Raw genomic sequence first — 13,293 nt, 5'->3', positions numbered from 1 at the left:
GATATCTCTTTGGGGAAATTTTTTTTCATAAAAGTAAGCAGAATAATTATAAAAAATAAACAAAGTTTTGAAATAATTTTGACTAAATTTTAAACCAAATCAGTTAGGAAATTATGCCAAAGCATGTTAAATAGATACAATAAAAACACAATCAGCGAGGCAAATACCATTTAATGCGTTGTATTAACATTAAATTTATTAATTTGGATTGAATTTTGGAACCATTTGAAGAACCGATGCGATAGCATTGACCGGAACTGAGGCTGAGGTCTAAGGGCCATCACCGATGACGGTACAAACTTTCCTGTGTGAGGTACTTCCTGTCATATACTAGTGATTATCCGATCGCTCACCATTTCTATACTCACCTGGATGTCGAGAACCAACCACCATACCTGAAGCTTCTTTTCTTTATATCTGAGATGATACCCGATGGGAAGTCATGAAAAGGTAAATATTACAATTATATATTAGATTCTCTACATTATAGTATTTAGCATAATACAAAACATACCATGTTATGACAGTGTCCGAGATAAAGGGAAAACAGCTCTTTTGAATCATGCGCGAGATTTCAAAAAACTCATTAAAAAAATATTCATTTGTTTCACATTCCTTCATTCATTTGTTTTTACGAATTCTAGATCAATTGTTAAAAGGCTTTAAATAAATGATCTTGAATTCATAAAATAATCTGTAGTGAATTCATCAATAATAATATATTTATCTTCGTTTTCTTTATTAGTTTTTTGTGTTGTTATTGTTGATCAAATTTATCAGCATCTATAATATTTTAAACATTGGCATTTTTCACACACATGTATATTTTTTACAATATTGATTTACATGCATGTTTTTTATTTCTTTTTCAGTCTACATTTTTTAACATTTAAACAAATCAACAAACTGTTATCAAACTTATTAAAGGTAATATGATATTTAATAGTATTTTGTTTCTGAAATTTACTCCAATAGTAACAGTTCATGATATATTCTCTATATATTCACTCCAGCCGGCGTCCTGGCATAGGGGTAGCGCGCCTTCCCTGCGATTTGGCCGTCCGGGTTCGAATCCCGGTTCGGGCATCGTTGTTCCTCTTCTTTGTTCGGTCTGGCAGGTGCGCGACTGTGCCTCCCCCCCCACCTTGCAAGTGAATGTGACGCATGAAGTACTAATTGTACTATTGGCCCTTGATGGCGCTAAAAGAAAAAAACAGGAAATGCTCATTCGACTTAAAACGCTGACAGATAACTGTCAGCGGGCTTGTAAAGTGCCATAAGTCACAAGAACACATAAACATTCTATTCTAAATATAACAGGTCTTTTTAATTTGTTTGTTTTTTGTTCTACTTACAATCGTGTTAGATTTGTAATTCAAAATTTTAAGTGAATGGCAACATTGTTACAATTTTTTTTTTTTTTTTTAGTTTAGCGAGAATGTAATACTGTTGTAATTATCCATAAATAAAAGATGACAATTTAAAAAAATGGTTGTTTGCTTCTTGCTTTTGTTAAGAATATTTACTTTAATGCGTAGAATCTGGGATTCAAACAAAGTGAGTGACATGAGCAATCAGATAACACAAAACTTTATGTTGATGTTATGTTGAGACGTTTTCGATTTACATTAAATAAAATCGTCACATAAACTCGTCTCGAAGCAGCGCCGGCACCACTTCCAGAAAACCGAGTACGTGTTGTGTTTCAGATTACTGGTGTGGATATGACAGATCATCTTTTTCTCAAAGGCAATAAAAAATGTTGGATCCTATTACTTACTTGTGCCATATGTCGGGCAGTACGTTTTGAACTCGTTACATCTGCTTCTACTAATGCATTTTTGATGGCGTTAAGAAGATTTATAGCCCGTAGAGGTAGGCCAAGGACCATCTATAGCGAATGGCACAAATTTTACTGTTGCAGCCAATTTTCTGAAGAGGGTAAACTGAAACCGCATACAAAACTATGGTGCTTTCAATGCAATACAGTGGAAGTTTAACCCACCACCCACCCCACCACGAAGCAGTTGGTGGAAAATTATATGCTACTTATCTGGCTCGCGAACCGACATTTGTTAGATAAAATAATTTAGAGGGGCATAACAGAAATTCAGTTAATAAAACAGGTATGAATTAAAGCTGATACAGAAAAATTAAGCAAAATATTTTTATACTCCAGTGCTTTTTATGATTTTTTTCACTGAAATCAGTCATTTACATAATAAGATCAGACTGAAGCTCTAACTATTACTCTAAGTATTAAAAAATTCTAATAGCTTCTTAGTTTTTTTAAACTATGCATTAAGACAGATAAAAATGATTTATTAACAACTAAAAAAGTGAACTGAAGGGTAATAGAAAAGGATGAAATATTTTAACGGTATTTAAGCTTCTTATTTGTGTATATTGTTACAAAATTTTTCTTCTACAAATACCGCTAATCAATCGCTAGTTCAGCAGCTTGCTTGCTTGCTGTCTAATCCTCTCAAAATTTCTTTTATTTGTCGGTGACTCCGATCCCTCTCACACACCACTTCTGACGATACACACGACTTCCGACGATACACACAACTTCACTGCAGCTTCAGAGTGCCTTTCTTTTATAGTTCCAGGAGTCGGAGCTAGAATCTTCCAGACCAATCAAGACGTCTATGGGTGTATCTCGATTCCTACTGGATGGATCGTAAAACTTCGCGAACTTCAGTATTCTCGATTCTCGATTTCTTGATTCTCGAACTTCTCGATTTCCAGTATGATCCATTTAGTCGCCAAATTCGTCGGCAAGTCGCCAAATGGTCGCCAAGCTCAAAGTCATTGACGCGGCAGCCGCTCAGCACAAATCTTACAACAGGTCTTTCTCACGATGACACTATTCGTGCAGGGCAGCAAAAATTACATATTTGTAACAATATCATGTTCAGCCAAAAACTCAGTTACACCTTCTTTTATGGATAAATAGATTGGTCTAAACAAAAGCAGTTGTTTTTTCATTTAGTGTAGAAATTATTAAATAGTAAAATTTCAACAAAACTCTTTGTCTCTTACTTAATAATTAGCCGCCTTTGTGACAAAATGATTTGGGAATACCGATTATATTTAATTTTAGTTAAATCATTTAGATACAATTTCTTGTCCATAATTTCTGACAAACTGGCAAACATTAAAGTTCTATTATTTATATTGACTAATCATTGTGTACATGTACATACATTTGTACATTGTGTACGTATACCTTTCTAATGTACATGTACATATACCTTTCTAAACACACAATAAGATAAATAAAAATGTAAATGCGCAGCAGATCTATATTCTAACTTTCGCTATACTGTATATTTACTCTTTTATTTGTAATAAAAAATACACAAATATAAAAAAAATCCTTTTTCTTGAGCTTCCTGCAATAGGAGAAATTCACTTGGTTAAATGTTTAAAGAAACGATGAAAACGGTTGGAATTTCAGGGCACCAATGTAATCTATAGGTGGAAATTAGAAAAAAAAAATTCCCAAAATTCTGAGAGAAAAATTACGTGGTTATTTAATTATTGTCATAAAAAAGACTACTTTTTTAAATTTTGAAACAGCGTAAAATTTAATTCTGTACAATAATATTATTAAAAGTTATTACAAGTAATTAATCAAACGTTCAACTTAATTTTTAATTAATAAAATTTCCCAAAAATATCGCTTTGAATGTGCAGTTTTATCCTCCAAGGTTTATATATACCAAATTTGTGCACTTCAAAGATCACCTAAAAAGTCAAAAATTCTACTAAATCCCCTAAAGAAATCTACAATCGACTAAAAGAAATTAAGTATCAAAAATGTTGAAAATATAAAAATACTATATTTATATTCGGTGTTAATAATTATTTACAATTTTGGAGTTCCTTCGCATTAAGAATTCAGTTAAATTTCGATAAAATCATTCCATCTTTACAGACAAGGAAAAAAGTGAAGCATAAGAAAATAGCGTAAAACAAATTTTTTTTACTAATTTAGCTGTTGCTGAAAAGTAAATATTTAGTTAACTTATTAAGAAAACTTTCTTTAGAAATTTTACAAAATATGTAGAGGTTTGAGGGATTTTTTTCTTTGTTATTATCATCAAATTTAGCATTTCATACACACATTAAAAAAAATAATTTTGTAAACATATATATTAACATTATATGTTTTCACAAGCCCTAAGTTAAAAAGTTATAACTTATCTCAAGCAAACTTGATCATGAATAAAATATATCCATAATTAAATATATTTTCTGCTTCTGCTTCTTTTCTTCCAGCAAGATTCGTTTTCAACAACATTCATTTAAATCTGTAAAGATTCAAGGGTGTTTTTGTTTTTTTCTTATTCGTTTGCATAAGAACGATTTTATGTCTCACGTAATGCTTTTATTTTACCATCATCTTCAAGTAAAAAAAAATGAAGAAAAAAAAGAAAGTGTTATCAAATTTATTTCGCTTATTAAATTCTGTCGTTCCTCGCTATTTTTTTTTCATTTCATTTCATTTCTTCTTTAAGAGCTGAAATTCAGAGAGCAGAGTTCAGAAATTAAGTTTGTTGCAAGATGAATTCCTCTCTTTTGGTGTGAATGACAGAAAAAAGGTTTTATGTAATACGTGAATAGATTAAATAGTCGCAAAGATTCATTTCGTGATTTATTTGAAATTTTCGAAGTAAATTGAAAGTATAACTACTTTTAATTCAGATGGAACTGGATTTTAACAACGAGGAGAAAACATCTGATTTTAAAATTTAAAATTTATTTCACCGGACTCACCAAATATATTCCTTATATTAATTTTAATTCAATCGTTTAGACTATCTCTAATGCCGTCAAAGTGACAAAAATTAAAGCCTTTAATTTTAATTGTGTTATAAATTTTATGTTCATAGTACATACAACTTTTTATTATGGGGAGAACTTACATAACAAAATAACGCTTTAAAAATGTGATTGTGCGGTAAAAATGTGATCCTTTCTCTAAATTTCGCGATATTGTAACTTAACGTTTGTTTTCCATCTTATAAACTACACGTCCTAACAGAATCCTTTCTGTTTAGCTTTTAAAAATTGAAGAAAATCACGAAGTTAAATATATGATAATGGAATGAAAACATAATTTCCGGAATCTCCTGTTGAAAACGAGGTAAAAATACATTTTTAATTGCCAAAATTCTGAAAAAATATGCTCAAATATTAAATTTATATCATTAATAAAGCAATTTTTTGTGTAGTAATATTTTTGGAAATTATCACGAAAAGACACTAAAATTAAAATTAATTTTTAACAAATTGAAATTACAATGAAAGATTTTCGAATTACTTTTCGATTGCACTTTCTAAAGCATGTGTATACTAAATTTGATGGCTATAGACCAAATGGTTTCACCTGTGAAGCGCCAAATCGTATACATGTAAACACAGACATACCCAAGCAATCATCTTTATTATTAATAGAAACAGAGTTATAGATTTTCCCTTATATGTTGCATCCATATTAAACTTTATTTCTATTGATGGTTAAAAAATAACAGCTAAATTTATCTTTTGTATCGCCATTAGTTTTTTTCTGGTTGTTCAAATGAGTTAAATCGAGGAAAATGGAATAGATACATAATAACATTGAAACAACAAGACAAAGAACACATTTCGAACTGTCCATTACCAAGAACTTTTTTCTTGTGAAAAGAAAGGGAATTTGAAATATTGCACTCCTTGATGGGAAAGGCGTCCATTCTTCTTGCTTAAGCTACACAGAGTTATAGTGTTTCCTGTGTTTTTTCTACTTGTTCATTTGTTTTCATTTTTGGTGATTGTTTTTTAAACGGTAGCAGAAGAAAAGTATTTAAGTAATTGTTTTTATAGAATATATTCAATATTCAATTTGTTAAAGCTTAATTAACAATAAAATTGGCACTATATTATGAAAGAGCATACATTATTTCATTCATTGAATTACTGAATGCAAGTTATGCATATTTTTACTTTCTCGCATATGTAATATAGAAAATGTATAGAAATCGAAAAATTAAGCACATACTAAGCAAATCGAAAGTAAGCAAAAATTGAGCAAATAGAAATTAAAAGAAAAAAAATCAAGATATTGCCTAAATTCTACAAAAATATGCACGACTATTGGTATCCATAAAATGACAAAGTTTTTATCTTTTGTTGATTTAATTTTTATGCGAAAATATTTTTGGAAATAATTTCGGAAAAACGCCAAAATACTGCGTTATATTTAATTAATTAAAATTTCAAAAAAAATTCCTCCAAAGTGTATATCTTTATTCTACAATGTATACAAAATATTTGACAGTTATAGATTAATCGGTTTCGCCTGTAGATGTCCAACACACAAGCACACACATTCCTCTTGATTATAATTAGTACAGGTAGAGATTAGTCAGATATCTTGTGATTTTAAGGAAGTTTGAACATTCATTAGATAATCTCTGCTAATAATAAAGAATGAGTGTGTGTGACTGCATGCGTGCGTGCGTGTATGCTGGCACATATAAAGAAATTTCCTTTGTTTTCCAAATATAGAGATTTTGTCGTCTATTTATTCAGAAAATTCTTTTGTATATTTTCTTCTTTTATATTCTGCCCCAAAAGTTGCTTTATATATATATATATATATATATATATATATATATATATATATATATATATATATATATATATATATACTTGATTTGATTATGTTCAAAATAAGTACAATTTGAAAAAATATTTTATATTTCTCTCATTTAGATTATATTATATTTTCCAAAAAAATCATATCATATTTTAAAAAATATGTACCTAATATTTTCAAACAAAGCGCAAAGAAAAATTATTTTGTTTCAACTAGTTTTTTTTTAATATTAACTGTTCAAAGCAATCTTATTGGGTCTTGACTTCCCACGAAAGTTCATAATGACACTATCCTATAACACACCTAAACACGATAGAAAGGAAAAGAGAATAGCTCTCTCTGTCTCTCTCGCGCTCAACTGTGATGTTTCTGATTAGACTTCCGTTCACCTCCCTTTCTGCTGTGCAATCACATAAGGAGCACGAATTTTCGAGTTTATGATTAGAAATTGAAACCTCCTTTGCCTTGGTGCACCTTGTGCCGCGAAATTAGTTGCAAACTCTGAACCAATCCTATGTCCCAATTTTTGGAATCTAAATCATTGGGGGTTTTTTCTATTTTTGTATGCATAGTACAGCCAGTTATGACTCTTGCGTCAATAAACCATATACACAACCAAACAAACAAAACCAATTTATTTTTTTAAGTATTCAAATAAAAACAGAATTCATTTTTTTATTTACACTGAGTTTCACTTTCTATTCATATGATTCAAAATTCAACTTTACAAATAATCTGCTGTTTTGCCATGAATTTTTCTCAAATTCACTTCAAAACATCACGTATAGAGTTAAAGTACCTATTAAATCTATTTACTAAACGAATTTAAGTTTGGAAAATATAAAAATGTCGTATTTTCATTCGTAATTAACAATTATAAACAATTTTGTAGTTCCAGCGCATCACGAATTCAATAAAAATCGATAGCATCATTCCCACTTTACAGGCAAAAAAAAAGTAAAGTTTAAAAAAAATAATCTAAAACCAAAATTCTTTTACTAATTTAGTTGTTGCTGAAAAGTAAATATTTATTTAACTTATTAAGAAAACATTCTTTAGAAATTCTACAAAATATACGAAGATTTGATGGGGATCCTTATTATTATTATCGAATTTAATATTTCGTGCTAATATTAAAGAAGAAAATTCATTTTATAAACATGTTTATTAATATCATATGCTTTCTCAAACCTTAAGTAAGAAACTTATTTCAAACAAATTTGTTCATGAATAAAATATATCCATAATTAAATATATTTTTTGCTTCTTTTCTTCCAGTAAGATTCGCTTTCAACGACATTCATTTAGATCTGTTTAGATTCAAGGATGATTTTTTTTTCGTTTGCATATGAACGATTTTATGCGTCACGTACAGTTTTTATTTTCCCATCTTCTTCAGATAAAAAAGTGAAAAAAGAAAGTTTTATCAAATTTATCGCGCTTGTTAAATTCTGTCTTCCCTCGCTAATTTTTTTTTTTTGTCTTTACATTTCTTCTTTAAGAGTTGAAATGAGAAGTTCAGATATTAAGTTTGTTGTGAGATGAATTCCTGACTTCTGTTGTGAATGACTGAAATCAGTAAAAATCTTTCATGAATACATGAATAGATTAAATAGTCGCAAAGATTAATTTTGAGTTGCAATTAGTATTTTCAAATTCGATTCAAATTATAACTACATTCAATTTAGATGGAATTGAGTTTTAACAAAGAGAAGGAAACGTCTGCTTTTAAAACGTGTTTACTTCGTCGAGTTGACCGGAGATTTTCCTTACATTTAATTGCAGCTAAGCTGTTTTCTTTCCCTCTAATTTTCTCAAATTGTCTGACATTAAAGACATGTTGTGTTAATTGTGTTATGTAGGGTTTGTTCATTGAGTATATAGCATTTTTCATATGAAGACCAGTTCCATAACAAAGGTAATTTTATGGTTCCTCTGTCTTCTAAATTTCGCGGTATTGTAACTTGACGTTTGTTTTTGTCTTACAAACTACTTACATACTAAATAGAATCCTTTTTCTTTAACTTTAAAAAATTGGGGGGGGGGGCATCACGCGGTTAATTATAAGGTAATGGAATAAAAACATAATTTCAGTGTAACTATTCCATCCCTTGTTGAAAATTGGGTAAAAAAACATTTTTAATTGCCAAAATTCTGGAAAAATACGCTCGAAGATTAAATTTATATCACTAAGAAAGCAATTTTTTTAAGTTTTTAAATATCTTAAAGTTCTTTATGTGCAGTAATATTTTCGGAAATTACTGCGAAAAACACTAAATTTCAAATTGATTTTTAACTAATTAAAATTGCAAAGAAATCGTTCCAAAGTGCATATTTTCACTTTCTCAGGTATGTGTGTACCAAATTTTATAGCTATAGATCAAATGGTTTATCCTGTAAAGCGTCAAATCGTACAAATATAAACACAGACACACGCACGCATTCATTTTTATTATTAATTTGAATAAAGATCCCCCTTTTAACTTTCCTTCCATATTAAACTTTCTTTCTATTGATGATTAAAAAATAAAGGCTATATTTATATTTCTTTTATCGCTTTAAGTTTCTTTCTGGTTGTTGAACTAAATTAAATCGGGAAAAACGGAACAAGTAAGAAAATAACATTGAAACAACAAGATAAAGATATACTTCGAATTGTCCATTACCAACAACCATTTTCCTGTGAAAAGAAAGGGAATTTGAAATATCGCACTTCTTGATGGTAAAAGCATTCAGAATGAATCACGATTTTTTTTTTACTTAAGCTCTAGAGTAATTGTGTTTCCTTGTGTTGTTGTCTATTTGGTTATTTGCTTTTTATTTGTTTTCAGTTTCATATATTGTTTTTAAAATGGTAGGAGAAGGATAAAATTTAAATAATCGTTTTTTAAGGATATATTCAATACGCAAATTGTTAAAGTTTACCTAACAATAAAATTGAAACTATAATACGAAAGAAGGATATATTCTTTCATTCACTGAATTACTGAATGCAAGTTATACATTTTTTTACTAAGGTATATCAAGCCTTGAAGTAATATGATGCATTAAGGATAAAAGTCGTTTTACGTGAATTATTAATTTTTTTGTTTAGAAAATATTTTATAATATCACGAATATTACTCCTTTATGATTGACAAATTGAATTTCAGCATTTAATGTCATTCTTGCTAAAAATATCTTGTTAAAATCATGTATACAGGGTGTTTCAAAACTTATGGACAAAAATTTATGGGGTGATAGAAAACATCTAAACAAGCAATTATCACCTTACAGTGCATGAGTGGAGCGTAGGTGGTGAACCACTAGATGGTGCTGTAATAGAAAAATTAAAGGGCAAGTTTTCTTACACATCGTCATTTCTATCGTGTATTTTAGAAGGTATGGTGAGTACAGTAATCAGAAAATTGCGAACAGGCAGATAAGGAACTGTACAGACACGTGCCAGCTAGAAAAATGTTCGAGCAATTGCATCGGTGCCAGTGTGAAACGGGATCCTTTGTCGCCGGCATGCATGTTATAGGGTGTGGTAGAAGCGTGCGGACGCCACAAGTTGTAGAGGATATTTTACAAATAATGGAAGATCGTCCGAACATTATCACACGAGAGCTTTCCCATGCCGTAAATGTGCCTCACTCGACTATTTGGCGAGTACTACAGATAGAAGGATTACATTCCTACCATGCACAGAAAATGCAAGCCTTGATACCTGCTGATTATGCACCACGTGTCGAGTTTGCACATTGGTTTTTAAAACAGCTAGCAGCGCAGTCTAATTTTAGTACATATGTGTTATTCACGGATGAATGTACCTTTACTCTTGAAGCAATTTCTAATACGCTCAGTCTTCATGTGTGGGCATCTAGCAATCCGTACGCCACACGTTCTCATGCGTATCAGAAGCTTTTCTGTGTAAATGTTTGGGCTGGAATTGGGATTGGGAATGCTCATTTGATCGGCCCATACTTTCTGCCACTCCTTTTAGACGGTAGAACATACCTCACATTTTTACAACAGATATTGCCAGAGTTACTTCAACCTGTTGCAGCCAACATACAAGCACGTATGTGGTTCCAGCACGATGGAGCACCACCCATTTCAGCCTGGATGTGCGGACCGCTTTAAACGCTAAATTCGCAGAACGATGGATTGGTCGGGATGGGCCCACACCTTGGCCGGCACGCTCTCCCGATCTCTCCTGTCTGGAGTTTCTCCTGTGGGGCCATTTCAAAAGTTTCGTCAACAAAAATCCCATCGTCTCTGACGAGGACCTAGTTGCAAGGATTTCTATTGCTGCCGTTACCGTCCAAGAAATACCGGATGTATCTGAAAAAGTGCCCTCTCACTGCGTCGTTAGTGTAACGCCTGCGATCGCTCAAATTCGCTTTGTGTAATTTTGCCATACAAGTTGTCAATAAAATTATTCAGTACCTCCTGTATCCGTTTGGTGTTTCGTTCTTTTATGTGACAATAACGGATACCTCCTAGCGGCTCACTGCCTGCACTCCACCCATGCATTCAAAGGTGGAAATTGCTTGTTTATATGTTTCCTACCACCCCTATAATATTTGCCTATGTGTTTTGAAACACCCTGTATATCAGTTGATACCGAATCTTCTTTTTTGAAAGACACTGAATGAAGAAATTATTTCAATTTTCCTCTGTAAATAATATACGGAGATCCTTCAAATAACCATGAAACACAATCTTCTATACAGAAACACATATTATTTCATTCAACAGATTTTCATTTTATATTAAAATCAATGCACCAAATTTCATTCATCAGTAGCTTTATGTTTCGCTGTCAGACATTCAAACAAACAGACTTGCTTCCTGCTAATGGATTTCATTCATTAGAAATGTATAAATTTCGTGTAAATACCACAAACCAAATTTCATCAGTTTAGCTTAAAGCATTTTTTTTAATTATTATATCCATGGGTTGTTCAAAGTCAGACAGACAAACACGCTTCAAAAATGCATTTTTCGATTTCAGGGAGGTTTGAAAAGAATAGATTTGTTAAACTTCTGTGTTCGAATTTCTTAATGATTATAATACTTTCCCCTTGCATGTTTCGTATTCGAGAGGTTTAAAAAGGAATAAGGTAAAAAATAAAACTTGGTATGCGAAATTCCCAGGAACCTTTTAGTGATATTTTTATGACATTTTTCACAATTTTTTTATAAATCTAGAACTATACTATAATGTGGAAATTCCTTCAAACCAAACACAAAGCGAGTTTAATTCGTAGATCTAAACAATATACATGAAGCATATAGAATCGAATAAGCATTCAAGATATATTTCTGATTTGACTTTAAATAGTTTGTAAATTCCTAAAACAATCATAAGCCAATAAGCTTATATAATCTTTATTTAATTAGAATGGAAAGAAAGATAATATATAAAGCATACTTTAAAAGAAATATTGGATTTTAGTAAATTTTTATTATGAAAATCACTAAAGAAAGAAATAAAGTTACAGTTTTACTCAAAAAAAAATCGCTTCAGTACGATGCACTCACTGTCTGTACTGCTAATTACGTTGGAAAAATAAGAAATGGTAAAAGCTGTGATGCGGAATTCTAATTTAAAATGAAGCACAATTTCATTAAAAATAAAATTTCACATAAGCACACATGCACTCTTTAACCATAAGCAATTTTAATTAATTGCCTGAAACTCATTAAAACCCCATCTTAAATTTTTGTGCAAAAAAAATCAACTAATCTTTTGAAAGGATTATGTGCGATATTATTAATTAAAAATAATTGAACAAAAATATTCACTTAAATGTCTTCCTCAATTAAGTTTTAAACTTTCCTTTTAATATTCAAAATATCAAATGTATGCTTATTTTTTAACAGATTTAACAGAAAATGAAGAAAAAAAATTGGAAGGCTTCAAAGTGCACATGGAGGTACAAAAATTCGTAAGAAAGAAGATATATTCTATCTAATGCTCGGTCTAAGATGGGATTTTTTTTTTTTTTTGAATGAAGGCTATATTTCTTTCTTTCATTGTAGAAATGAAATTATATATTTTAATTGTTATTTGAGTGTTATTTTGAAACACTAATTTTTCATTTTTACAGCATGAATTTTGATTAAAAATGTTAGGAATTAAAAGTTAATTTTGAAATCATTTGTTTAAACATTAAACAATCACCTTTTCTTTTTTTCTTTTTTTCTTTTTTCTTTTTTTGTCTTTAAAAAAAGGGAACACAGAAAATGCATTTATTAGTTTTAAGCATGTTTAACTGTCCTCAGCATAACTGAGTTTATAATATCTTGATAACTGATTTATAATCTTTGAAGAATCGAATTAACTCCCATGTTGCTAGACTTAATAACAGTTTCCGAGATACACATGATGTATATACATATTGTGCTATATTCAATATCTAAAATTGGACATAATGCATAAAATTCCTTTTTTCAGTTTAAAATTTAATTTTTTAGATTAGTGCTCAACATCACATGTTGAAATAACAGATATTTTTAAGGTATTAAATTATGAATTATTTTGGTTAAAACCAAATATGTGTCTGTTATCGGTTCACAGGACACATCTAGAATTTCCCAATCTCATACAGATATATTTTGACTAATGGAAATATTTATTTTGGAGTGATTTTTTT

The sequence above is a fragment of the Argiope bruennichi genome, chromosome 9 (genome assembly GCF_947563725.1).
Source record: "Argiope bruennichi chromosome 9, qqArgBrue1.1, whole genome shotgun sequence".
NCBI lineage: Eukaryota > Metazoa > Arthropoda > Arachnida > Araneae > Araneidae > Argiope > Argiope bruennichi.
The sequence above is the reverse complement of the archived record's forward strand: the minus strand, read 5'-3'. Positions refer to the sequence as shown.